The sequence below is a fragment of the Cimex lectularius genome, unplaced genomic scaffold (assembly GCF_000648675.2).
Source record: "Cimex lectularius strain Harlan isolate CLEC.00 unplaced genomic scaffold, Clec_2.1 scaffold13, whole genome shotgun sequence".
Classification (NCBI taxonomy): Eukaryota; Metazoa; Arthropoda; class Insecta; order Hemiptera; family Cimicidae; genus Cimex; species Cimex lectularius.
The window spans coordinates 2,669,790-2,696,228 of NW_019392649.1; the positions used below are offsets into that span (position 1 = coordinate 2,669,790).

A 26,439-nucleotide genomic window follows, 5' to 3' on the forward strand; every position below is an offset into this window, starting at 1 on the left:
CGGCATTGGGAATGTACGCGGAAAAAATCCCAGGCCCTGAAGATGATCTCAATGAAGGTCGAAACGTCGGCACGATAAAGAAAATGTTTTTCTGAAACCTACATCACACCAGACCGCATCTCACGATTTCTGAATAATTATCAATTAACGTCACTAATCACCCCACACGTTATTATTTAAAACGTATTTCTACTAGAAAATGTACTAAACAATATTTATAATTTTGTGGGTATAATATATATAATAGATATAAATATAATAGATTTTAAATAAAACATGGCAAAGATTACTTCAGATAGCTCAGTTGGAGGTTTAAAAAACTTATTATTTTGGAATGCGTTCTTTCTGTCGTAAGAAATAAAACAAATTCCTGTAAACCTTTACACTAAAGTTTATGTGAAGTTGATTAAAGAAATAATTCGACATATCTAAGAAATAATCCTTTAAATTGTATTGATTCTGTTGTAATGTAGGCGACGGTTTTCCTCTTTTGTTCATTAATTATTATGTATGGAATAATTAATGATCAAACAACTAACTCGGTTCACAGAACCTGTTGTCCCAACTCATTTGAAGCATAATCTTAAAAAATAACCTGTGATGTAAAATGTGGTGTTTGTTTTTCATTTTTTTAGAACGGAATCGATTAAAAAAACGCTTTGTGATGATTGAATGACATTTCTTTTAAATATTATTATTATATGTTCAATGAGAAACAACTGAAAGTACATTAATTATTATATAAACTTCATTTGACTTGCAATATTAGTTCAGTTTTGATGTGTTAATTTCGGTAATATCACTTCTTGTAATTAAAACAATAAAATCTATAAAATTGTAAAAACAAATGCCAAAATATTTTACTAATGATGACATTAATATAAAAAATCTTATTAAAAACATAAATGCTTGATTATGTTATGATTATGAACTTGAAAGAAGAATTGTTAATGTTTTTGAACAGTAAATAACGTGAAAGCTTAAAGCGAGTCTTCACGTGACAAGACATCATAAACGGCATTAGATTAATGCTCTGGTGGTTATTAAATTTTAAAAAAATAATCAGGGGTTAATGACACCTGTTAACAAAGATTTATTATGATTTTTATCCTACTTTACAACACTATTAGTCTAATTTTACATCACTTAAAAAATTTAGAACAACACAATTTGATATGAATATGAAAATGTTAAAAATTGATATATGTTTATTACCTATAAGAAAAAATAATAAATTTAAATAATTTAGATTAGATTACTAATGGGTAGAGGACCATCTACTAATCAGAATGAGCGCATTGTATGAATGTATTTATTTGCGCGACTGAATTATCGAATTTAATTCGTATTAGGCATGGTTAATTTTTGCATGCGTTTGGGGCTGAAATGACCAAGCTGTCGAAAGTCCCCGTCGATCATTAATCCTATTGGTTGGGAAGGGACGATCTCGGGCATATGGTTTAAGGGGGCATATGGTTACAAGCGTACCACCCACATAAAGGGATGGGTGAACTCCCTGACCCTAGGGTCAGCACATTTGGGAGTGACAATCCTTCCGGGTGAAAATCCTACCCATGATTAAAAATCTACGGACTATACCCGAACTCGAACTCACCACTGCAAACCTATATAATTATAGTATCATTCATTTAAGAAAATTAGTTTTTACTTAATATTCAATATAAATAAAGAGGAAAGAGCTATTCGGTATGTTACGTATTTCATAAGAATATTTTATGAAGAGTAATAACCAAAAAAATTTAATTTCAGTTTTTTAAAGGGAAGAACCAATAAAAACAATAACATTTTAGTCCAATTATTTACATACTTTACATAATACAATTTTTTGTTTCTTTAAAAACAATAACGCAGGATACTTGGAATATATAATTAACGGCCATTAACAATTCTATTTTGTAATTTGATACCGTTGTTAATGTAATATATTTATCCTTACAAAATATTACAGGTATAGAACCATTTTGTACAACGTTATATTTTCTTGAATAATTTGTTTACGTACATTGCAAAATAAAATATATGCTCCAGCACCAAGTAAAATTTGAAAAAAATAATTATCACAAAAAAATTATCACCAAACCATTTAATTGAAATTAAATAAAGTAAACATAAATTAATTCCATTTACTTATCAAAACTTATTAAGTTGAAAAAATACAAATTGTTAAACAAACAAAGCGAGGCTATAGACGTGGGATCACATATTTCAATTAAGCAAAAAAATTGATTTAAATATCATTTTCTGCAATTTTTGTGCATATATTTCAGGTTTATTATATATCATTAAATTTGTTTTCTTACGTACGATAGGAAAATAGTATTTAGGATCGCATTAAATGAGTGTAGAAATACAAAAAAATGAAAATACAAAATAAAAGAGAGTAAAAAATGGAAAAATATAGTTTTTCGAAAAAATCAATTATCATTCGGTTTACCCACCTTATAATGATCAAAATACGAATTTGTATAGAAAACAAATAACGTTGATCAGCTCGGAGCAATTTTTTTCACCCTTGTCCACTGTTCAATCTACAAAATTGCCTCCTCAGGATGACGATATTGTAACCTTTCAATAGAGTCAATTTTCTATTATGTTCCTGAATCAACAATATTTGTTTGTTTTTAAATATTTTATAAGAGAAAAAAATAGGATTAAATAAAAACCCCTCAGTTTGTTTTATTGTATATCTCTGGTGGAAAATGTATTTTCAGAGACCAGGTTTGCCATATTATTGACAAATATTGAATTCTAAACACATGGTTCAACCAATGGTTCCTTTTGTTCTGTATTCCGTGAAAACAATGGCCAAAAATTTGGGTAAAGAAAAAATTATTTTACCAATGGTTTTTGTTTAGTGGTATTTTGTGGGTCAAAAAAGACCATCAATTTTCTTTTATGCTCAATTGACATTTTGGCTCAAACAAATTTCTCTTTACATGATCACAAAATAATTACCTCTGTATTGTATTTCAATTCAAGTATCAATTGAATTTGCATTCTCGCAAATTATTCAATATTTTTTTACAAATTAAATTAACTTTTTTGTGGAGAAAAAATGATGGCAATTTTCTTCATTCAAAAATACCCAGAATACTCATATTTTTGGTAAAATCGCAAAATATTCTTTATCAAATTTTTCGTTTTCCAAATATTTCCGATTTTTCGCTAAAATTACACAACTGGAAGCAAGTTTTAAAATGGCTTCAATGATTTGCAGATAAATTTACCGAAGTACAGAACCTTCTAAATAAAATGAAATGGCAACACTATAAAATACAACGTTTAAGGGATTTTGGTTGAAATCGTTCTTCTTTTCCTCACTGAAAATAGCAAAAGAGTAAATTTGTTTTAAATTACTGAAAAAAGAAAAATAAATTTGGTAAAGTGGTAACGTTGAAATTAGGCATGATCCTGAAGTCGTATTGACAATTGAAAATAATTGCCCAGGCGAATTTCAGATAAAAAAATGTTTTTTTTTGTTATTGTGCTGAAAATTCGTAGTTATAGATTATCAGTGCTTCATACGAATCCGAATATATTTGGTTCTGTTTATTTCAATAACCATGTTTTTTCTCTCAATTTACTTCAAGTAAAAATGGTTTTTTGAAATATTGATTGTTATTAATTGTACCAAAACAATTCTTTTCTATTAGGGCTTATTGGCAATAACGCTTGTACAAGACTAATATTTTTCGACCTACAATAACAAAAAAAAGAGTTTAATTAAAATCGGTGATTCAACATTCATAGCCTTCCTTGGAGTCTTTTACGAATCAAGAAAAGAACTATATAAATTACTTTTATAGTAAAACTTTGATGTGCACAGCAAAAGTGTAACAAGACAATAAAATAGCAACGATCTAATAATTTCTAGCTGGTTTCAAACAAATGCAAATTATTATATATATCAGAATATAAAATCGAACAAAATTACTGTATTAACATAGGCAACAGAACAAAGAAAATTGAAATAACTCTATTTTTATTATTAGATATTTTTTGTCAATAATAATTATAAGAAATAAAATGTGAAGGTTTCATTGAAAAACATGATATATGATATCTGTTCTCTGTGATCGTTAGTTCTTTTCTTTTCAAATATTAGCACTGCCTCAATTTTTGAACAAAGATGTTCAGACAGAGTGTTGTTGTTAATTTGTTTGTTGACAAGAATTTTTGTGTTGACAATGTTTTATACATCGTGGAGAAACGCCAGTTTTGTCTTTGTTGTTAGGGGTTTATTATGGTTTACTGTGGGCTGCGTTGCATGTTTTTATATTTTTTCATATTTCCTAAATGTTTTTGTATGGTTTTTTGTATATAAATATTGAAAAATGACTATTTATCGTTTTCATTTTTATGTCTATCATGTTCTGTTCTCCATTTGTAGAAAAGGCATTTTTTGTTTCGTACGTTTTTCTTTTTTAAGTTTGGTCTTTAGTGCACTTTTTATGAGCAATTTATTAACTATATTGGCGAGATGTATTGTCCTTTTCCTTTGTATTATTATTTGGACCATTTGATGTATGTAATTGACATGTAGTTTTGTCTTTATGTATGTCTTTGCAAGCAAATACAATTTTTATAGTATTTCTTATGTTATATGCGATGTTGTGTTTTATCATAATAACTTTATAGATGACCATTGAACAAAGCGTTTTGACAAATTTGAACAGTCAATAAGAAAATAAGTTTTTGTTAAGGCTTTATTATCGTTTGCTGTGGGGTGTGTTGCATGTTTTTATATTTTTTCATATTTCCTAAATGTTTCTATATGCTTTTTTATATATAAATATAGAAAAATGAATATATATCGTATTCATTTTTATATCTGTCATGTGTTTTGTTCTCCATTCGTATACAAGGCATTTTTTAGTAGTTAGTTATTTTTTTCATATTTCCTAAATTTTTTATATGCTATTTTGTAAATAAATATTGAAAAATGAATTCGTATCGTTTTCACTTTTATGTCCATCATGTGTTCTGTTCTCCATTCGTAGACAAGGCATTTTTTAGTAGTTAGTTATTTTTTCATATCCTTTTTTGTACATAAATATTGAAAAATGAATACATATCGTTTCCATTTTTATGTCTGTCATGTGTTTTGTTCTCCATTCGTATACAAGGCATTTTTTAGTAGTTAGTTATTTTTTCATATACTTTTTTGTACATAAATATTTACAGGGCATTTTTTAGTAGTCAGTTAGTTAATTTTTCATATTTCCTAAATGTTTTTATAAGCTTTTTGTATATAAATATTGAAAAATGAATATATATATAATTTTCATTTTTATGTCTGTCATGTGTTCTGTTCTCCATTCGTAGACAAGGCATTTTTTGTTTCGTAGGTTTTTCTTGTTTAAATGTGGTCTTAAGCGCACTTTTATGAGTAATTTATTAACTACATTGGCTAGATGTATTGTCCTTGTATTTGTGTTATTATTTGGACCATTTGATGTATGTATTTGACATGTAGTTTTACCTTTATGTACGTCTTTGGAAGCACATACGATTTTTATATTATGTGGTCTATTCTGTTGTTATTCCTGATGTTACATGCGGTGTTGTGTTTTATCATAATAACTTTAGAGATGACAATAGACAAAAGCGTTTTGAGAAATTTGAACAGTCAATAAGAAAATAAGTTTTTGTAGTTTTCACGCCATTAATAGGCTGAGTATATTAGTTGATATTGACTTTTAGAGATCGAATAAAGAAAATGGGAAATTCTTTATATATTTTTTACTTGAGCTGGCCACAGACCGGAAAAAACTTGCAGATAAAATCCGGAGGAGATTCGTTAAATAAAGCCGAGGCAGAAATCGACAGCTAACTATTTTCCCATGAAGCGTAAGGGAGCAGTTAAAAGAATAGTGGCGGTTACTCTGGGAAAAGCTATTGAAAGTGGCACAATCTGGCCTAGACTTGTTTTCACTAAGGCGATTGTGAGCCAGCTCCACCAGGCCTGTCCTAACAAATAAGCGACCCGCCCCCGCACTCCAGAACGGGAATACAAACAACTGTTTCACCCGTCGACGCCCCCACACGGCCGATAGCGTATATCACTCCTTTCTCACTTTCAATCGCTTTCAATTCACTTAGATAAAATGAAGGGAAAATTCCTGCAAACGCCTTTTAATCGTATTAGGTGAAAATAAGCTCGGTCCGATTAAAACTCAAAACAGTTAAATGCCAATTAGGCGCAGGGAAAACGCAAAAATATATTAATACTTCCTATAAATCAATTGATAAACTGCAAAAGTTTTAAACATACAAAAAATTCAAACAGATTTTATTTCATAATGCATTACAGTTCGTGGTCTGATTGACCAATTAACATTTTTCAATTAATTAATATTTATGAAAGGTATTGGTTGAGATAAAAAAGTCAGTGTCACGAGCGGGATTCGAACCCACGACCTTCGGCTAAATACGCCGCTAAATTTGAGCTATCGTGACTTCGATCCGCTCGGACACTAACTTCCCATCTCAACCTCACCTCTCGAAAAAATGGAAAATGGCAAAAAGGAGGGAAAATTCGACACTCGGACACTAATTTCCTATCTCAACAAATCTCCCAAAATTCAAAAGGTGGGATTGAGATGGGAAGTTAGTATCCGAGTGTATCGAGGTCACGACAGCTCAAGTGGTAGAGCAGCGGCGAATCTAGCCGAAGAACGTGGGTTCGAATCCCGTTCGTGACACTGACTTTTTTATCTTAACTAAAACCCTTAATTAATTGAAACTTACTAATAACATTGAAAAACCGTATTTGTAAATTACCACTATCATGCATATGAGAAAAAGTGGAAAAATTCGAACGGTTTTAGGTTGAAAAGGGGAGCTAGTTTGACTCCATTATTTTTATTATTATTGATCAAACAAACCTATGGGAAATGTTTAAATTATGGAACAAAAAATTCTTAATTCTAATTAAAGAACAGAAATTTTTTAATAATTTTAAATAGGTTTTTGCAAACAGTTGGTTCTCGAAATAAAGTATTTTAAAAGGATAAATTAAAGCTTTGGATGACAATAGGATCGATAAGTTTATAAGTGAATGTTCGGAATCGGAGCTTTATAGCACTCAGATTCGCAGCTAACCTATGATAGATTTTTTTTTGTAAAGTTTTGGTAAAAATGAAAAAGTTAGTGTCACGAGCATGATTCGAACCAACGACCTTTGGCTCAATACGCCGCTGCTCAAGAGGTTAGAGTAGTGGCGTATTGAGCAGAATGTCTTGGTTCAAATCCCGTTCACGACACTGACTTATTTATCTCAACTAAAAACCTTAATTAATTGAAACTTACTAATAACAAATTTAGCTATTGAAATTACCACTACCAAAATCAATATATAGTTTTTTTACAAGATTGAGTTAATATGGTTAGAATCTTAAAAAAAAATTCAGTGTTAACATGAAAATAAAAGAATTTGAGTTTATATGCTTCTGACAAAAAATCAGTAAGTACAAAAATGTGTTTCGTCTAATTATATATATTTGATGTTAAATTGGCCAAAATTTAAATGTATCACTTGTTCTTTTTAGAGAAGGATCCGAAAGCTAGGCAAAGATTTAAAATTAAAAATATTTTGTTTGACCAGAACCCTGATAACAACCAAAAGAATGTGTAGAGTGTTACTAATAAGTTCACACTCTTTAGAAAATAAATAAAATCACTTGAATTTCATCCTATCCACAGTCTATTTATCGACTGAATTAATTGGTTTTTTTAAATCGTTTTTTTAATGAAACATTTAAGTAAATAAATTATTATTGTTTCTTACAAGCATGGTTTTAGGTTGAGAAAACGTGCACCAGGCAGATGTTTAGGCAAACGACAGACGTTTCGTCTATTACTTAGCGCAATTCCTGTTGTGTTCTCGCCCTACGGGCTAAGACCGTCTGCAGCGGTTTAGGGCCACCGGATGTCTCGATCTAAGAGAAGGTTACGACGATTAGAGACGATAGTTTTATACCTCTTACCGCAAACGGAACCCTCATTTAACGGTTTCTTTGATGGATAGTCAACTCTAAAGTCCGTAATATAAGAGGAAGCTTTAAAACAGTCAGCAGAACGCTTCTTGCGAATAGCCTAGTCTCTCGACGTCCCGCGTCGTTTCTCTATTACTGGCGAGGCATAAAGTAGAAAGGAGGCAATACGCAAATCATCATCTCGCTTGGATACTTGAACAATGGGTGGGGTTTTTTCTTCAGAGATGAGTGCGGGTTTGTCTTGTAGCACTCAGATGTCCTGGACTGGGTGAGAAGAAGTGGAGAAATTTTACTTCATGTACTAGGCGTCGTTATGACACAGAGTGGAATCATCGTAGGGAACTTATCATACTAAATGGATCTTGGACGAACGTACATTTAAAAATTTCTTTTGAAAACTGGAGTCCCATTTGGCCCATTTTTTTGGGACAACGTCGAGTTAATGCATGACCATGCTGGACAGCGTGTAGCGCGAATTGTCACTCATTATTTGGAGGATGTAGGGATTACCGCAATGCATTAGCCAGCATATTCTCTTGCATGAATCTTACAGGATGATAAATATTCTTTGAGTGCAAATATATTGATTCAGATCAATTCATGTACTGAATAGCGGAGGTCCATATAAGACATCAATTATTAACAGTTAGCATTTAAATCAATAGATACGAAATTAGTTAAAACCTTAAGTTTAGAAATAAATTGTTAAATGAATGTGCGATTTTATTTTTCATTCTATTATACTTGATATTAATATTTTCCATAAAATATGGTTTGACTTTATTAAATTCTATAAAAATTTAATAAAATAATAAAATAAATTGATACAGCATTAACATCACAATTTCGGTATTCGTTGGTTGATCAAGTTTTGAGATAAACCTGAAATGTTTTGTTGATTTTTCAGATTATGTTTATTTTCTTTCTTCAACTTTAAGGTTTAGATTTTTTAACCTACATATAAATTATTAAAAGAATATTTTAATATTAAGAAAAACTAAAGTTTAGTTTATTTTATCAGTATTTTTTTTATTGGTGGTACATTTGAACTTGCTTTTTTTACGTAAATATAAAAGTAATACTATTTGTTAAACTTTGTATTTAGTTTTTTTTTATTATTAATTCTGTAAGACGACCGAAATTTAGGGTGTCTAATTACTACTAAAAACGCTTCAGCCTAGAAAACACAATGTAAGTTGTTTTTTTAATCATAAATTCTATTTTGAAAAATTGCAATAATAAATATTTAATTTAAAAATTTTGTTTTTCAATTTTTTCTAAAAAGTAAAAAACCAAATTGTTGTTTTTCAAATAGTAGCTCTCATTTTCATTTGCAAATTCATCAATTCAGTCAAATTTTTTGAAAAATGGTGAGACCCATTTGAAAATCGATTTATTAAGATAAACAGTTTTCGGATTGCTACTGTCTCCCAATTTTTTCCAAAAACTACTCAACCTTGAATAAAAGTCAGTGTCACTAGCGGGATTCGAACCCATAACCTTCCGTTAAATACGCCGCTGCTCAACCACTTGAGTTATAGTGACTTCGATCCTCTCGGACACCAACTCCCCACCACAACCTAAAACTGTTCGAATTTTCCCACTTTTTGCCATTTTGAATGCAATAATTTTATCTCAATCAAAAACCTTACATAAAAAATAATAATTAATTAAAAGAAGAAACTTAGACAATTGACCACTAAAATATAAATGGCTTAAATAAAAATTTTAAACCATAAGCTCTCCTGAACATTACGGTAAAGACGAGTATTTTTCAAGTACACATTTTTATTTTCAAATGTTAACTATTTAATTAGCGGATTCGTTAATTTAATTCGATTGTATGGAAATGCCAATGACCATTTCAAAACCGGTTCAGATAACGTGACTTTTTTCAAAAATCAACCTGGCGACAACAAAAATATAAAAAATTATATTTATAAGTGAAAGAAAAAATAAGAATAATAAAAAATGTTTTTACATATTGCATCTCGGGGAGGTGAACAAGGTACAACAAATTTAATTTTTTTTAATATAATCAAATCATTTAAAAAAAGGCATATTCATAGGTTTATTCAAACCACATTCAGAAGATGTTGAAAACAAAATTACAGTTGAAAACCTGCAATTTCCACTTCTCCCCAACTTTTACTCCCTTGAGTATTGTTTAATTAAGACAGTGTATAAGTAAAGTTTCTAAGTTGAATTATTATTACAAAACAACAATCAACTAGTTCTAGTTTAATATGTGTTTTTTCACTGTGCTCTTCATAGAAAAATTATTTCTCATGTTTGAAAAAACAAAGGTGTTGTAGTGGTTTCTAATAGGAAGAAGTCCACCAGTAGAATAAGCCCCTATAAAATATATTTCAAGTTGGAGAGTGCAGCTGGTTCTGACAACGCCTTAGCTTACAAGTTTCACATTAAATCTTTCCAGCCGCAGTTATTCAGAACACGTACGAAAACGATATGGAAGTTATCTTTGATAGTCATTCAAGAATTAACCTTCTAAACTTCCATTTCCGAATTTCTACTGCATCGCAAACCCATTCTTCGGAAGTTGTACCATTAATGTTAAAACGGTGTTCGACGTGACCGTGTTAAAATGGTCTAAATCACCCTCAGCAATTCGTCCTCGATAACTCAAATCATGAGGCCGCAGAATTTTTACAAAAAGGATTCCAGATCTTTGCAACTCGGCAGGAAAAAAAGATTCATAAGGCGGAAAAGTTTTAAATTATTCGAAATTTAAACTCATTGCAGTAAAAAAAAACTTTAACGGGAGTCACAAAGGATAAAGGAGGTCATTATGCAGTTTACTTCTTTTTTATAAGAATAATTCAGGCACTTAGAAAGGAAACAATGCTAGGGGCTGCCCCTTCATTCAGAATTAACTTTTCCACTCTTTTCTTACAAAACTACATAAACGTATGCTGGTGGAAAATACGAAGTATTCCTTTTAATTTTAAATTTTCGTCATGCAATGCAAATCAAACATCAATGAACCGGACAATGTTTATGTTAATATTTATGTAAGGTCTTGGTTGGGATAAAAAAATCAGTGACACGAGCAGGATTCGAACCCACGACCTTCGGCTATACTCGCCGCTGCTCTACCACTTTCGGATTTGGTAAAATATCGAAAAATGGCAGAAAGGAGGGAAAATTCGAAAGATGGGGTGAGTTGGAAAGTTGGTGTCCGATCGAAGTCACGATAGCTCAAGTGGTAGAGCAGCGGCGTATTTAGCCGAAGGTCGTGGGTTCGAATCCCGCTAGTGACACTGAATTTTTTTTCAACCAATAACCATACATAAAGACTAATTAATTGAAAGAAATTATTTGGTCAATCGGACCACGAAATCAAAAGGGTTCATGTTAATATTAAACTGCAGAATGAGATATTTTAAACGTTATGACAGGAGGTCCAAAGCTTCCTGTTTCTTTCTATAATGGATTAACCACAGGTATGTATTCCAAGGGTAGTACGACTAATATCCGCCTCACTTAAAATTATTATATATAGTGTACGTTTTCTTTGCTAAATTTTAATTTTTTAATTGTAAAATATATTTTGGATATAAGAAATGTTCATGGAATTTACTACATTCCGATTTATTTCTTGGTAATTTACCATAATTTCGGACTACTTAGTCTGGCTGTTTTGTTCTGTCAGAGCCATCTGAGCGTTAGTTTAAACCAATTTATACACCGATAACCCTAATGTCCAATCATTATATCGTAATGTTTGGTAATTGTAGTTTAAAAATCTAGCTGAGTATTTGAAGAATGCATTACTGTTCAATTTTTAGATTCCGCGTAGAAGTCTGCCAGTGTACAGTCTTGAATGTTCCTCATTTCGATCATCGTGGTCCGTCTATCCTCGCGTGGCACGTTTAGTCTGTCTGATCGGCCTGACGGATTTTGACGTTTTACCACATTTAGATTTTGCATCCTCCTCTGCTTATTCTCAACATTGAAATATTGATAACGTAGTGTCGAATATGACAGGCAAAATCAGGAATACGGTCAAGGATAGACAGACAATGAACATCAGAAATTGAACGGAAACTATGAAATTTCAAATATTTTGCATAATAAAAAAGTACTATATTTTAATATGGAATATATCAATTTATTGTTCAATTGTGACATTCCGGGTTGATTTCTGGGGGTCGTGGACTTACAGTTTACGTTACTGATTGTCTTGGTCCTCTTTTCACCACTTGCAGGGTTTTGTATCGTCGCCCCACCCTACTTATTCACCTGACAACCCTTCACGCAAACATTGGGAAACCACATGATAGGTCAAAACTGACAATGGTTGTCATACCACAATGAACTGCAACGATTCAACTACAAAAAACTGTTGTTTTTGATGAAAAATATATTTTTTAAATATAATATATAATATACAAATTTATGTTTAAATCGTAACATTATTTGTTGATATCTCGGTGTATAGATATATATTTTGTATCTTTCAATTAATTAATCTGTATTTGAGGTATTGGTTGAGATAAAACAGTCAGTGTCACAAGCGGGATTCGAACCAACGATCTTCGGCGAAATACGCCGCTGCTCTACCACTTGAGTTATCGTGACTTCGCTCCACTCGGACACCAACTTCCCAGCTCAACTCACCTTTCGAATTTTCCCTCCTTTTTGCTATTTTTCAAATTTCGTGTAATCTATTTGATTCTCGGAGACAAATAAAATGACAACGGAGAGCTTTAGTGGTTCAATAGTGAGGTTGAGGTGGGAAGTTGGTGTCCGTGTGGATCGAAGTCACGATAGCTCAAGTGGTTGAGCAGCTGCGTATTTAGCCGAAGATCGTGGGCTCGAATCCCGCTTGTGACATGACTTTTTTATCTCTACTAATATCTTAAATACAGATTAATTAATTGAGAGATATTATTTGGTCAAGCGGACCACGAAAAGTAGTGAATATGTTTTGTATGTTTTCTATCGTCCTGGCCCGCCTATCCTCGCTCTAGTTTTTACTCTCTAGAGTTTCTATCGATATTTTAACACCGAAAATGATGAAAAGACAGTCAATGTCATTGGGAATATCATAGTCCTTTTATCCTGTTTGATCAATCTCATTTATTTCGTTTTTGTCATAAACCCAAACCCACCAGTTTGGAAATTGCAAAGTATGTGAAATGATTTAAAATACCTCGTTGAAGATTACAAACGACCGTGTTCAAATTTACATATTTACATATACGAAGCAAATTCTATCGATGTTCAGGAACCGTTAGACCGCAAGAAGACAAAGTCCCATTAAGGTTCCAGGGTCATAACTAACATAACTTGGCCTATATTAATAAAGACGATGCTTGTATATAGTTTACCTTATTCACCCACAAATATTTGAATTTCACAGTAACGTTATTGAACTTTACCGTTTGATTAATAAAGCACCTTTTAGCACCCAGAAGGAATATTCATAAATGGCTATGTAGTGCCTAACAGCATGCATAAATGTAAATAGTTAGATACGATATAAAGTCGAATGAATCCTTTTGAATTAAACAAAAAAAGATTGTTAATAAAATAACTATATTTTTAGATAACCAATTTACTCTAAGTTAATACAAAGTGTCCTGTTGTAGGTAGTACCGTCCCATAAACAGTAAGGTGATTTTTGCAAGTTATGACAAGTTAAAAGCTAACTTTTTTCAACCGATAATAAAGACGTAATTATATAAATAAAATTAATAAGAAAGTTTTAATAAATTTATTGGGTAAAAGGAAGAAAAAAGGCGGCCGGACGAGGCAGACAGGCTCAGGACAAATGAATCCTATAAAATATAGATCGACCCCCCAGGGAGTAAACAGAAGAGCGGCCCCTGCGAGGTCGAGCAAACAAGGCAGAATGTAGAACAAACAAAATCATACCTAAGCTGTCTCCAAGACAAACTCGAAGTTTAAACAGAAACTATTTACTGTGAGGATTTCTTCTTCCTTAATGACGTCCGATGTACAATCCTTGTTAACCCGTTTGAGCTGTTAGTGGAATCTTAGACGAAGTTTGCTCACCCACTGTACAGAACATAAACAAAAAATAGGTTGACCGTTTTTCTCTTCGCTCAAAATTTTTGTAAGAAACGTTTGAAAGTTAAGAACGCAAATTGACTTTCCATTATAAATCGTATAAAGACTATGAACTACCGTTCTAAATAAATTGTTCAATTTTTTTCTCGATTATTTGGTCTGGTGTGACGTAGGTTTAGAAAAACATTTTCTTTATCGTTCCACCGTTTCCCTCATTATTGAGATCATCTTCAGAATCTGGAATTTATAAACATTGTTTAAATTTTACAAATACATATAGGATGTGAAAATATGAATTTATACAATGATAGAAATTTGAGACTCTAAGTATTTGTACTAACTCAGAGCCATTGTTTTCTGACTGTGTGTCATTTTGAGAATGCCAGTGGGAAATTATTGTTTTATGTTTATATACGTTTTTTAAAGGGTGGGGAAGGAAGTAAAAATAGAAATCCATTTTTATATGAAGTTTCGGCTTCTTTGAGGTGAAAGGGACCGACCATGGGAAAAAATGGGTAATGGTTCGGCCTGATTATCCTTTCAGGATTATATAGACGGGGATAATTAACGAAAGGAAAGACAAATTGTTGAAAAATTAGACTATGTAGAAATGTTTTATGTGTGGAATGTTGTTTGTTGTTTTCGATTTCATATGTAAATTGTAGGCGTGGGTGAGAGCAGTTTAGTATATCTAATGTAGTTTAAATTTGATCTGTGGGAACTGCTGTTAATAGCGTACTTAGTCAGGAATGAATGTCCAACTTACATCGGTCTTACATCCCAATATCTGGATAAGAGGGTAAAGCAACATATCTATGATTGCAAAAATACCAAACAAAATCGGACTTTACTGGCTACCCACCATTTTCAACACCAACAGATTTTCAACTTCAACTATCCAAAAATATTACACACAGAACAAAACAAACATAAACTTAACTGTTTAGAAATGTTTTACATCAACTGATAAACGCATCGTCAACTACAGAACAGACACATGTAAACTCAGCTGCAGCTACGCTAATATCATTAATCAAATTCGATATCGATAACATACATATATCATCATCACATCACACAAAATATATAATAGAACATATAAAACAAACATTTCTACATAGTCTTATTATTCAACAATTTGGCTTTCCTTTCCCTAATTGTCTCAGTATATGTAACCCTCAAAGGATAACAACGTCAAACAATTACCCATTTTTTCCCATTGTCGGCTCCTTTCACTTCAAAGAAGCCGACTCATCATAGAAAATGGAATAATATTCCTATTTCTTTCCCTACTCCTTAAAAATCCAACGTATATAAACATAAAACATCAATATCTCACTGGCACTCTCAACTCGACACACCAGAATGACACATCTGCACAGAAAACAAATACTTTGAGTGAGTACAAATACTTTGATTGGATCTAAAATTTCTAGCAAAGTATAAATTCATTTTTTCTCACATCCTACATGTATTTGTAAAATTTAAACAATGTTTACAAATCCCAGGCGCTGAAGATGTTCTAAAAAAAGGTCGAAACGTTGGCACGATAAAGAAAATGTTTTTCTAAAACCTACGTCACACCAGACCGCATCTCATGATTTACAAATAATAAATAAATATACACACTTTAAGTTGTTTACGATTTAACTTGCTGTAAATAGTTATAGAAAATGCCGTGTTAGTGATAAACCTGGATAGATTAAAACTTATTTTTCAAAAAGTTCCTTAGATAAGATGTTGACAGGAAGAAAACTAAAACGTTTTTAAAAGATCTATATATACATAAAGTTTGTAGTTTGTTAAAAATTGATTTCCAGAAGCTTTCATATAAAAAACCGAACTGTAATCAAATATAAACTTTTAAAAAGTACGAACCTCTAGAAGAAGAAGAAGAAGAAAAACTAGTATATTTGACCAAATATTTACATATGTGCAGATTGCAACCTGACTCTTTTTACATTTGCGTTAGAAGTGCGAACGAACTGGGCTTTATAACCTTCTACAACCTTAATATTGTAATCATTTTGTATTTTTTAGCCTGTTACTGCGTTTAGCGGGGGAAAACTGATTATAAGAATAACCCGCTGTCACTTTTGATTCATAGTAATGATTTTAAATTATGTGAACAATTTAAAACTACTTTAAGTGAGAATCACCTTTCTGAGAGACAACAAATTTAAATAACTTATATATACATATTTATAAATTAAGTATAAACATTATATGTATTATTTAAAAAGTAAAATAATAGGATGAATAAGTAGTATAAATAAATATAATAAATATTTAATTAGATAATAACTTAGATAATAAGATAATAAATTAGATGATAAATAGATAATAAATTTGATAATAAATAAATATGTACATACATTCACTGATAAATAGGTTATTGCATACATATGCACATGAACTCACATGTATCGACACTCTAAGAATAAATAAATAAATAGATAGGTATAGACAGGTATAGATAGGTAAATAGATTAAACATCAATATCTCACTGGCACTCTCAACTCGACACACTAGAATGACGCATCTACACAGAAAACAAACACTTTGAGTGAGTACAAATACTTTGATTGGATCTAAAATTTCTAGCATCGTATAAATTCATTTTTTCTCACATCCTAAATTTATTTGTAAAATTTAAACAATGTTAACAAATCCCAGATCGTGAAGATGATCTCAATAAAGGTCGAAACGGTGGCACGATAAAGAAAATTTTTTCTAAACCTTCACACCAGAACGCATCTCATGATTTCCAAATAATCACTACTTTTATTTATTGTTTCAAAATTTAATAATCAAATTACATTCATATTTATAAAACTCATCAGCTAAGTACTTTAGTACTAATTGGCCCCTATAAGTATGAAAAGTTTCTTGAAATATTAAATAAATAGCAGAAATTTGAAAAACATATATACATTTAGCCTATACTGAAATCTGTCATCTCTTAAATGTCATTAGTTTCTTATATTATTTTTTTCTTTATTTAAAATATATTATTATTTATATGTATATCTCGATTGGGAAAGGTTGACTTACTTATACTAATATAAGAAGCAAAAGTTATCGTTACTGTCCGAGGGAATAGAATTTAAAATCGTATTGAAAATCTATTTTTTATTTCTGAACATGCAACAAGTGGAACACCTGCCAAGGATCATTCTCGGTTCAAGAGATTCAATCGGTCTATTGAAAATTGGCGAAAGTTGTCTCTTCCTTTGCTCCTCTCGGCTTGAAAAAAATTGCAGAAAGGTAATTTGTAAACTTCTTGTAGCATTGCCACTCATGATCTATTAGTAATCACTATTAATTCATGGATTCAAAAAAATTATATTAATTAGCCAAAGAAAGCATTATAAATAGATGATGGAAGAGAATGAAAATAATCCGTAGCAAAGAATTAACATTTCTATTATTATTCTTTCTATGTAATGTCTTGGTTGAGATAAAAAATCAGTGTCACGAGCGGGATTCGAACCCACGACCTTCGGCTAAATACGCCGCTACTCCACCATTTGAGCTATAGAGATTTCGATTCTCTCGGACACCAACTCTCCATCTCAACCTGGAATGTTTGCATATGGCAAAAAGAAGAAAAATTCGAACAGATGGAGGTTGAGATGGAGAGCTAGTCTGACTCCATTACTTTTATTGTTATTGATCATACAAGATTATAGGAAATGTTTAAATTATGGAACAAAAATACTTAATTCTAATTGAAGAACAGAAATTTTTTTCATAATTTTAAATGGGTTTGTGCAAACAGTTGGCTCTCCAAATTAAGTATTTTAAAAGGATAAATTAATTAAGCTTTGGATAAGTTTATGATATATAGGATATTATATAGGATCGATAAGTTTATGAGTGAATGTTCGGAGTCAGAGCTTTATAGCACTCACAAGGTATATAGCTAGCCTAAGATAGAAGGTTTTGGTTAAAATGAAAAAGTTAGTGTCACGATCAGGATCCGAACCAACGACCTTCGGCTCAAGAGAGTAGAGCAGCGGCGTATTGAGCCGAAGATCGTGGGTTCGAATCCCGCTCGTGACACTGACTTTTTTATCTCAACCAAGACATTACATAGAAAGATTAATTAATTGAAAGAAGTAACCTGGTCAATTGACCACTAAAACTTAAATGGATTATTATTGTTATTTTTTCTTAACTGAAATTGGTCATCGGTTCAACTTTTATACCGTATAAAATTTTGAAAACGTGGGTATCCAATTTGCAACACCCTGTTGGATGGTTTGATCAATATCAAGAGTTAGGCCGTTAACCGGAAAACATATTTAGGTTTTGGCCTAGAGGAGGGAAAGGGTTTATTGAAATTTATGCCGTAGTAAAGGTAGGACCCCCTGAGGTCGGCCGGCCTAATTCTCTCCTGTTAATATGCCCGAGGAAGCCTTAACTAAAGCCTCCATCAATCAACATAAATTCCTACGTTTTAAGAGTGGAAGCCAAATTGCTTTCATTTAGCCTAAAAGAAAATTGAACCTCCAGCCGAATCAGGCATTATTATGTCATGTCCCCCCGCCCTCGACTACCTTGATTCTCCTACGTTAAGTTATTATACAACGTTTGGACCGGAGAGTCGGCATATTTTGAACAAAAATTCATATCCCCGAAACGTGACTATTTTTAAACTGAAACCTGCTTAAGTTAATCCTGCTAACGGCTCTTTTCGCAATGACTAATTCAGCCCTGCCAGATAGGATTATTTTTCCTCTTTAAGCCTTATTACTGCAACCGAGATGTACATTCATTACAGAAGCTTTGGTTGGTTATTTATTGCATACATTAATTTAAAAAATACATTATTCAATTTATTTAAAACCGCAATAAAATTCATTAGGATTTGCAAAACGAAAAACTTTACACATTTTAAAAATTAATATTTTGATTAATATTAAATAAAGTAGTAAATTCTTACTTTTAAAAATATTAAATATCTCTTATTATCTATCTAAAGAGAGAATAATTTTTTTCCAGTTTACTGTAAGCTTTGTTTTTTATAACTTTTATCCATCGAATTTCAATTAAATGCTTCTACTACTTTCTTATGACACATAAAAATTTAATTTGTCATGTCTTGTTTTTAATGATTTGTGACTCAACCCCAAGGAATTTTGAGTACTCTAGGGTAAGTGTATGACGTCTGGAGAGTAAAAGTATCTTATTAGCGAGAATGGAGTGTTCAACCCTGCCCCAAGAAATATCGAATAATTTTAAAAATTGAATGTGACCAGAATTCCATGTTTGTGTCAGTTGTTGTGTTTATGTTAATTTAATGGAGTAAATGTAATTTATTAGTTTCAATTAATTAAGGTTTTGGTTGAAATAAAAAAGTAAGTGTCACAAGCGGGATTCGAACACACGACCTTCGGCTAAATACGCCGCTGCTCTACTACTTCAGCTATCGCGTCTTCGATCCACTCGGACACTAACTTCCCATATCAACCCCACCTTTTGAATTTTCCCTCCTTTTTGCCGAAGGTCGTAGGTTCGAATCCCGCTTGTGACACTGACTTTTTTATCTCAATTGATTATCTCTCACTTCAATTAATTGAAAAGAATTTATTTGGTCAAGCGGACCACAAAACCTAATAAAGTGTAATTTATTACCTTGCTAGGAAGGAATTGTTCAACCCCGCCTCGAAGAATAGCCGAATAATAATGATAGAGAACATTCATGGAAGAGAATTTGATCAAACATGTATGTTTTTATAGTGGTGATGCTTCATAGGATAACAGGGTTAAATGTCGATATTGCGATCGTGGGTTCACTAAATAAAACTTAGTTCAGTATCCACAGAACGAGGTTTTTGTCTTGACTTTTCTTGAGATATTAACATTTTTGTGGTTTTACTCTAAAATGAGATTTTTTTACAACAAACCGTAATATCTCAACTTTAGGGTTATTAAAATACAAATCTGACTTTATTTTGCAAACTCCATTATATTTGTTACAAGGTAACATGCTTGTCAAAAAATTCTCGCTTCCGAATACGCAATAGCCGCTCAAAGAATAACAAATGGTTTTTGAAATACTCAATTGTGGCTCGTTCAATGTTTTTTCTATCACAATTTTCGGGAAATTCACCAAGATGGCCTTACTTTATAAGTATTCCAAATCCAAATTCACTTTTACATTTTTTAGGACTTCTCATAGTGAAATCTCCATTGCAAGGCTGAAAAACGTGATATCGAACCAAAGGAGAGCAGCAACCCAAGAACATCGTACGTAATAAATGTTTTAACAAAAACATTTATTTATTGGTAACAAAAATAAGGTACATTCCTCTCGTGGCAAGCCAGCGAGGAGCCCTGATTTGGCCCCATTAGACTATTTACACCTGGGGAACTCTTAAAAGTGCATTGTAAACTCATAGATAAAATCGAAGTCACATGCAATGACATGAGGGAAAGAAGGAAGGGAAATGGATCTGATTTTTGTTGTCAGCTAATAAATGTTTTTATTAAAAATATGACAGTTCCGATGTTCTTGGGTTGCTGCTCTCCTTTGGTTCTATATCACGTTTTTCAACTTTTCAATCTTGCAGAGATTTCACTACGAAAAGTTCTATAAAAGCTGAAAGTGGGTGTGTCCTTGGAATACTTACAAAGGAAGGCAACCTCGGAGAAATCTCAAAACAATTTAATGGAAAAGTCATTGCACGAGCCAAAATTGAGTATTAAAAAAAAAGAAAAAAAAATGTATTGCCATTGGTTATTCTTTGAGCAGCTACTATTCTTCGGAACGCGATTTTTTTTTAAACAAAAATGTCACCTTGTGGAAAATTTAATGTCGTTTGCGAAAGAAAGAATATAGTAGAGAAATTACGATTTTATGTATAAAAAAAAATTGATTTTCAACTAAAATCGCAAAAATCATCAGGAAAGAGTCAAGATACAAAATTCGTTCCGGTTGCACTGAACTACGTTTTATAGTAGTTCGAGCACTCACTCCACTATTGCAGTACTAACATTTAATCCTGAAACATTCTCTATATATCGGAAGACGCCTTATTGGGAAGATGAAACAAGCGGAAACGTCCGTCCCTTCTTCGGGTGTCTAGATCGGGTTCTATACAGATTTATTATTTATTTATATTTATCAAAACATATTATCAAATGCACAAATAAATTCAGGGGCAAGTACAGTAAGTATTGTTTTTATTAAAGATCAATTCTAACGACGTTAATTACTAGAAAAATTACCTTCGATAATCCTCATAAAAATCGGTCCTACTCTATTCAACTGCCTTGAATTAAGAACAATTATCAATTGAAATAATACTTTGTAGATAGTATAATCATTAAAATGGGGGCCGCAACGGTCTAGGCGTTGACACGGCGCTCATAACTGTAAGGTAAAGGTCCGGGGTTCGAATCCAGCGGCCCCGCATTCGAAACCGACAGACTTCCAATTTTTTTTTTTTTTTTTTTCAAAAACACCGGTACCCTGAGGGTTTATATGACCGCTGGTGTTGCGAACCCTCGTTAAAAAATATATAATCATTAAATTAAATATTTATTGTTGAAATACCAAAACAAAGATTTTTGGCATTGTACTTTATTACCCCGCAATTTGTATTTTCTTCATTTCATTTTTCCGCTCCGGCAGGCTCAAAAATTACTGAAAAAGAAAGAAATCTTGCATGCACAGCTCTCATTCAAACATTAGCAGACAAACATTCAATGGTATAACAATTTTTCATCTCATTAAAAATTCGAATAAATTTGAGAAAACTGAAAAGTGCTATTCGAAACAAAAACTCCTTATATTTACTTTTATTTGTTCATTTTTACTTTTATTTAGTTCATTTTAAGTGAAAAAAAATCTCAGTTTCTCTTTTCGGATTTCGCATTTTTATAAATTATTATGACTTTATATGGTATTTATATTTTATACTTATGTTTATAATCCAACATTATAGTTTTTTTTTACGAAACATGTACATAAATGAAAAAAAACACGCATATACGAATTTTTATAGCCAACAAAATGGGGATGAAAATAGCCGTTTCTCTTCCATTTCTCTTTTCTTCTATGTCCGATGTTCCACTTTGCAAATTCATAACCTCTTTGAGTTTGACGCAAATTCTATGTGTTTATAATCATTGTAATTCTGAATTTTTGTTGGTTTTGATTGTGTCCACAATGTTCACGTTTTATGAGATTACAAATTGGAATAACAAGTATATAGTGGGGGCATCGGTGGCCGCTACGATTTAGGCGTTGACCCTGCGCTAATCACTGTAAGGTAAAGGTCCCGGGTTCGAATCCAGCGGTCCTGCATTCAAACCCGACATACTTACAAATGGGCTTTTTTTCAAAAACACCTGTACTCTGAGAGTTTATACGACCTCTGCTGTTGCGAACTCTCGTTACAAAAATAATAATATAATCATTAAATTAAATATTTATTGTAGGAGTACAAAAACGAAGGTGTGAGAGACAGTTTCCAACACGTACTCTTCGTCTCATTTCAACTGTCTGCCATTTTGGAAAACACGAAGTCACCTCCTCATCGTCACCTTCCATCGTGCCCGATCTAAACTCTGAAGAAATCAATTTACTTGAATTCGCCAACATATTAAATGTATTGTATGTTTTGTGTCTCCAGTTGACAACCAGACGTACTGATGATGAGCTAGCATTTTAGGATCGACTTAGTTTTTATTGAAAAGCAGAAAGTCAGTTAACAGACAGAAACATTCAAATGGCTTCAGATTGAAAAATACGAGTGAGGAAATAAAGTACAAAAACGCAGAGGGCCGTGTTATTTTTATTTTAGATAATAAAACTTCGGATCGCGAAAAAATCTTAAAATCACAAATTGATCTTAAGTGTAATTTTTATAATTGAATAACATCCATTAGGTACAATCTTCAGTATAAAAAGAACAAAACGGCATTAAATCAATGAAATAAAATAAACTTCTAAAGAAGAAAAGAACTTAATCCAAAGTTAGGCCATTTGTCTTTAAGAGAATCACTTTAAAACAAGTTAAAAATTATGCTGGTACTGCGGTATAAAGTTTATTCAAGCGTAATTAACAGCTGACTTTCCACTTTGGTTCAAAGTGTTGTAAATACAAGAGAGGCTGGACAAGCACTCACCAGGGACGCTTGCCTGCCCTCAATTTCCTTCTGTAGGAGAACCACAGGATGTAAAATGGCTCCACTTTTTGTTCACGGTATTAAAAACAAATTACTGCTCGGGGAGCTCTGCTATAAGGTAAATTTATTTCAGCACTTGAGGCATTTTACAACTAAATCAAATTACTGTTTGTGATGTTTTTTCTCCTACAGATGAAATCAGAGTAATGATAAACCGTTGGAAAATGTTTATATTTCAACAAAAAACAAGGCCGAATTTGTATTCTTAACAAATAAGCTATTTTCTCTTTTTCTAATATTAGCACATTAAACTAAAACTATTACAAAGGATTTACTACATTCATGTAACTAGTGTATTTGTTAAACCGAACCCTAACATATTCTAATCCGTTCTGTAAAGATTGCAAGTTTTTTAAGTTCATCTTTCTAATCCGTTGGTTGTGACACATGAAATGTGTTTTTCTAAGTCAATAAATACACGTAATTGACTACTTTCCAAAAAAAACTGTTATTTTGAGCTAATAGGTGCCATGTTTAATGATTTTAAACGGATTTTTATTTTTTTAAATATCTGAAAACAAAGATTGGCTGTTTTCTTTATCATAATAAACTGAAATGCAAAAATAGAAGTCTAAATAAAAAGAAAATACTGTTCTAAAACGTATAAGAAAACGGTATTTATTACTCTTTCTATGAAAGGTCTTGGTTGAGATAAAAAACTCGGTGTCACGAGTGGGATTCGAACCCACGACCTTCGGCTCGTACGCCGCTACTCTACCACATGAGCTATCAAGACTTCTATCCTCTCGGACACCAACTGTCCATCCCAACATACAAATTCGAATTTTTCCTTTTTTTTTCTATTTTCAAATGTCGTGTTATCAGGATTGGATTGTTAGCGACTTATGAAGTGGCCACGGGGAGCTATTAGTGAACGATTGTATGTTGAGATGGAGAGTTGGTGTCTGAGTGGATCCAAGTCACGATAGCTCAAATGGTAGAGTAGCGGCGTATTTAACCGAAGGTCGTGGGTTCGAATCCCGCTCGTGACATTGACTTTTTTATCTCAACCAAGATTTTACATAGTAAGAATTGTTTTTTATAGAGTTGTGTTGTTGTTATATATGAGGTGTTCTTAGATTGGTAATTTAACAATTTGTTCTGTCCATTTATTACGTTGTGTTTTCTCAGTTTAATGTTGGTTTGTATTGTTGAGGCTTCAATGGCAGTTTTCTGAGAAAGTTGGATTTTCCGTCATTGTCTCTAAACGATTCTGTAAGTTCTTTGTATCTGCCTTTTATTTTCAGTACTGTACATTCATATTATTTGTTCACATGAACTATTAAGTGAAGTAAAATTTCTTTTACTTATTAAATATTACTTCATTTAGGTTTTAGTAGTCAATTGACCAAATTACTTCTTTCAACTCATTGTTCTTTCTAGGTTTCTAAGGTCTTGGTTGAGATAAAAAGTCAGTGTCACGAGCCGAAGGTCGTGGGTTCGAATCCTGCTCTTGACGCTGAGTTTTTATCTCAACCAAAACCAATAGAAAGAGCAATTAATTGAAAGAAGTAACACGGTCAATTGACCACTAAAACGTAAATGGAATTTATTACCATTTAATATTTTGCTGGGTATCAAATGTAATATTTAAATCCTCCTTAAAGTGTCATAGAATCAAAAACAGATATTTTCTGTAAAACAAGCGAATATGTACAACATTGCTCTAAAAGATTTGACTTTGTTTCTTCTACCTAGTCTACCGTTAATCACCAATCAAGAATGAAATCGACTACGAACAAGTGGAATACTTCAACAAAATTTCTCATACAAGTAGAACAATTAATGAATACTGGACCCTTTCTATCAAAAAACCTACAGAAAACCCCAAAAATACAATGATTTTTTCAGGTCATGTTATTAAAAAAATACGTTAAATTCTCTAAATGTTCGGATTACTTTCACTGTTATCTATCTTTTGCGAACTATCAGTACGGCCGTAATTTGAGCAGTGCTAAAGCGAATTGCACTTTTGTGAGCCGGTCATAAAAGCAACTCCCATCTTGGTTTACGTGCGTGTACGTTACCGTAAAACGTGTCATTTATTAGTGGGACGAAACATCGATACAAATAGCTAAGTTGCAGGACAACATAACTGTATATCGGCTTTATATATCTATTGTCATTGCGATATCTATATTGATACAAACAGTGATACAAAAGCGTAAATATTAGTGGAAATTTATTGGAATAATTTTGGTAACAATAAATATCGGATTTTTATTATCGATAGTCGATATTATTGAAAGAGGCATAAAGCATGAGATTTTCGAATCATCAACATTATCGCTTCTTAATTTCAGTATGCGTTTTTTCTTTTACCATGTAATTTTTAACACGTTTATTTGAGATCAAAGAATAATTAAAAAATCTACTAGTTATCTTGTTAGTTCAATGCTAAATGTAGTTGGTTTATTGAAAAAACTAAAACTACTAAAACAAAAACTGGTATATTTGTTTTTTACGGTTTTAAATCTAATTTGTATAAGTCATTAATGATGTAGAATATTGGTTAACGAAAATTCCCGAAATACCCAAATATTGCAAAATGTGGCTATATATTACAATATTAATTTTGATAAAACCATGAAACACCTGTAAAAACACTATTAAACCTACCTTCATTAGAAATGATATAAAAAAAGGATCATAGAGTAGTCAAATAATAAAATAAATTTTTCCATGTAAAGCAAAAGTTTTGGGCATTCAACAATAACAAATTATTGGTGACACCCAATAGATAATGACTCTGGTACAACCTGCAGTTTTAACAGACTGAACAATGGAAGAAGAAATCAGGAGAAAATCAAATATATGATAATCAATTGATTATAACAGCAGCATTGTAATTTATGTGTGGTGATTATTGACCGTTAGTCGATGGTAATTCAGAATCGTGAGATGCGTTCTGGTGTGATGCAGGTTTCAGAAAAACATTTTCTTTATCGTGCGAACGTTTCGATCTTTGTTGAGATCATCATCAGAGCCTGGGATTTACAAACATTGTTTCAATTTAACAAATTAAACAATGTTTGTAAATCCCAGGCCTTGAAGATGATCTCAATAAAGATTGAAACGTTGGGACTATAAAGAAAATGTTTTTCTAAAACCTACATCACACCAGACCGCATCTCACGATTTCTGAATAATCATGGTAATTTA

The 26,439-nt window shown here is 31.9% G+C and overlaps 1 long non-coding RNA gene across 1 annotated transcript; it reads right to left on the reverse strand.

The window, feature by feature from the left end:
• Positions 1-12,181: 12,181 nt before the first annotated feature.
• LOC106664459 lies at positions 12,182-15,057 on the reverse strand. Its single transcript, XR_001340183.1, has 3 exons — positions 14,842-15,057; positions 13,920-14,312; positions 12,182-12,381 (listed from the first exon to the last, which is right to left on the reverse strand). It is a non-coding gene; the product is annotated as an uncharacterized LOC106664459 (long non-coding RNA).
• Between the last annotated feature and the right edge of the window lie 11,382 nt (positions 15,058-26,439).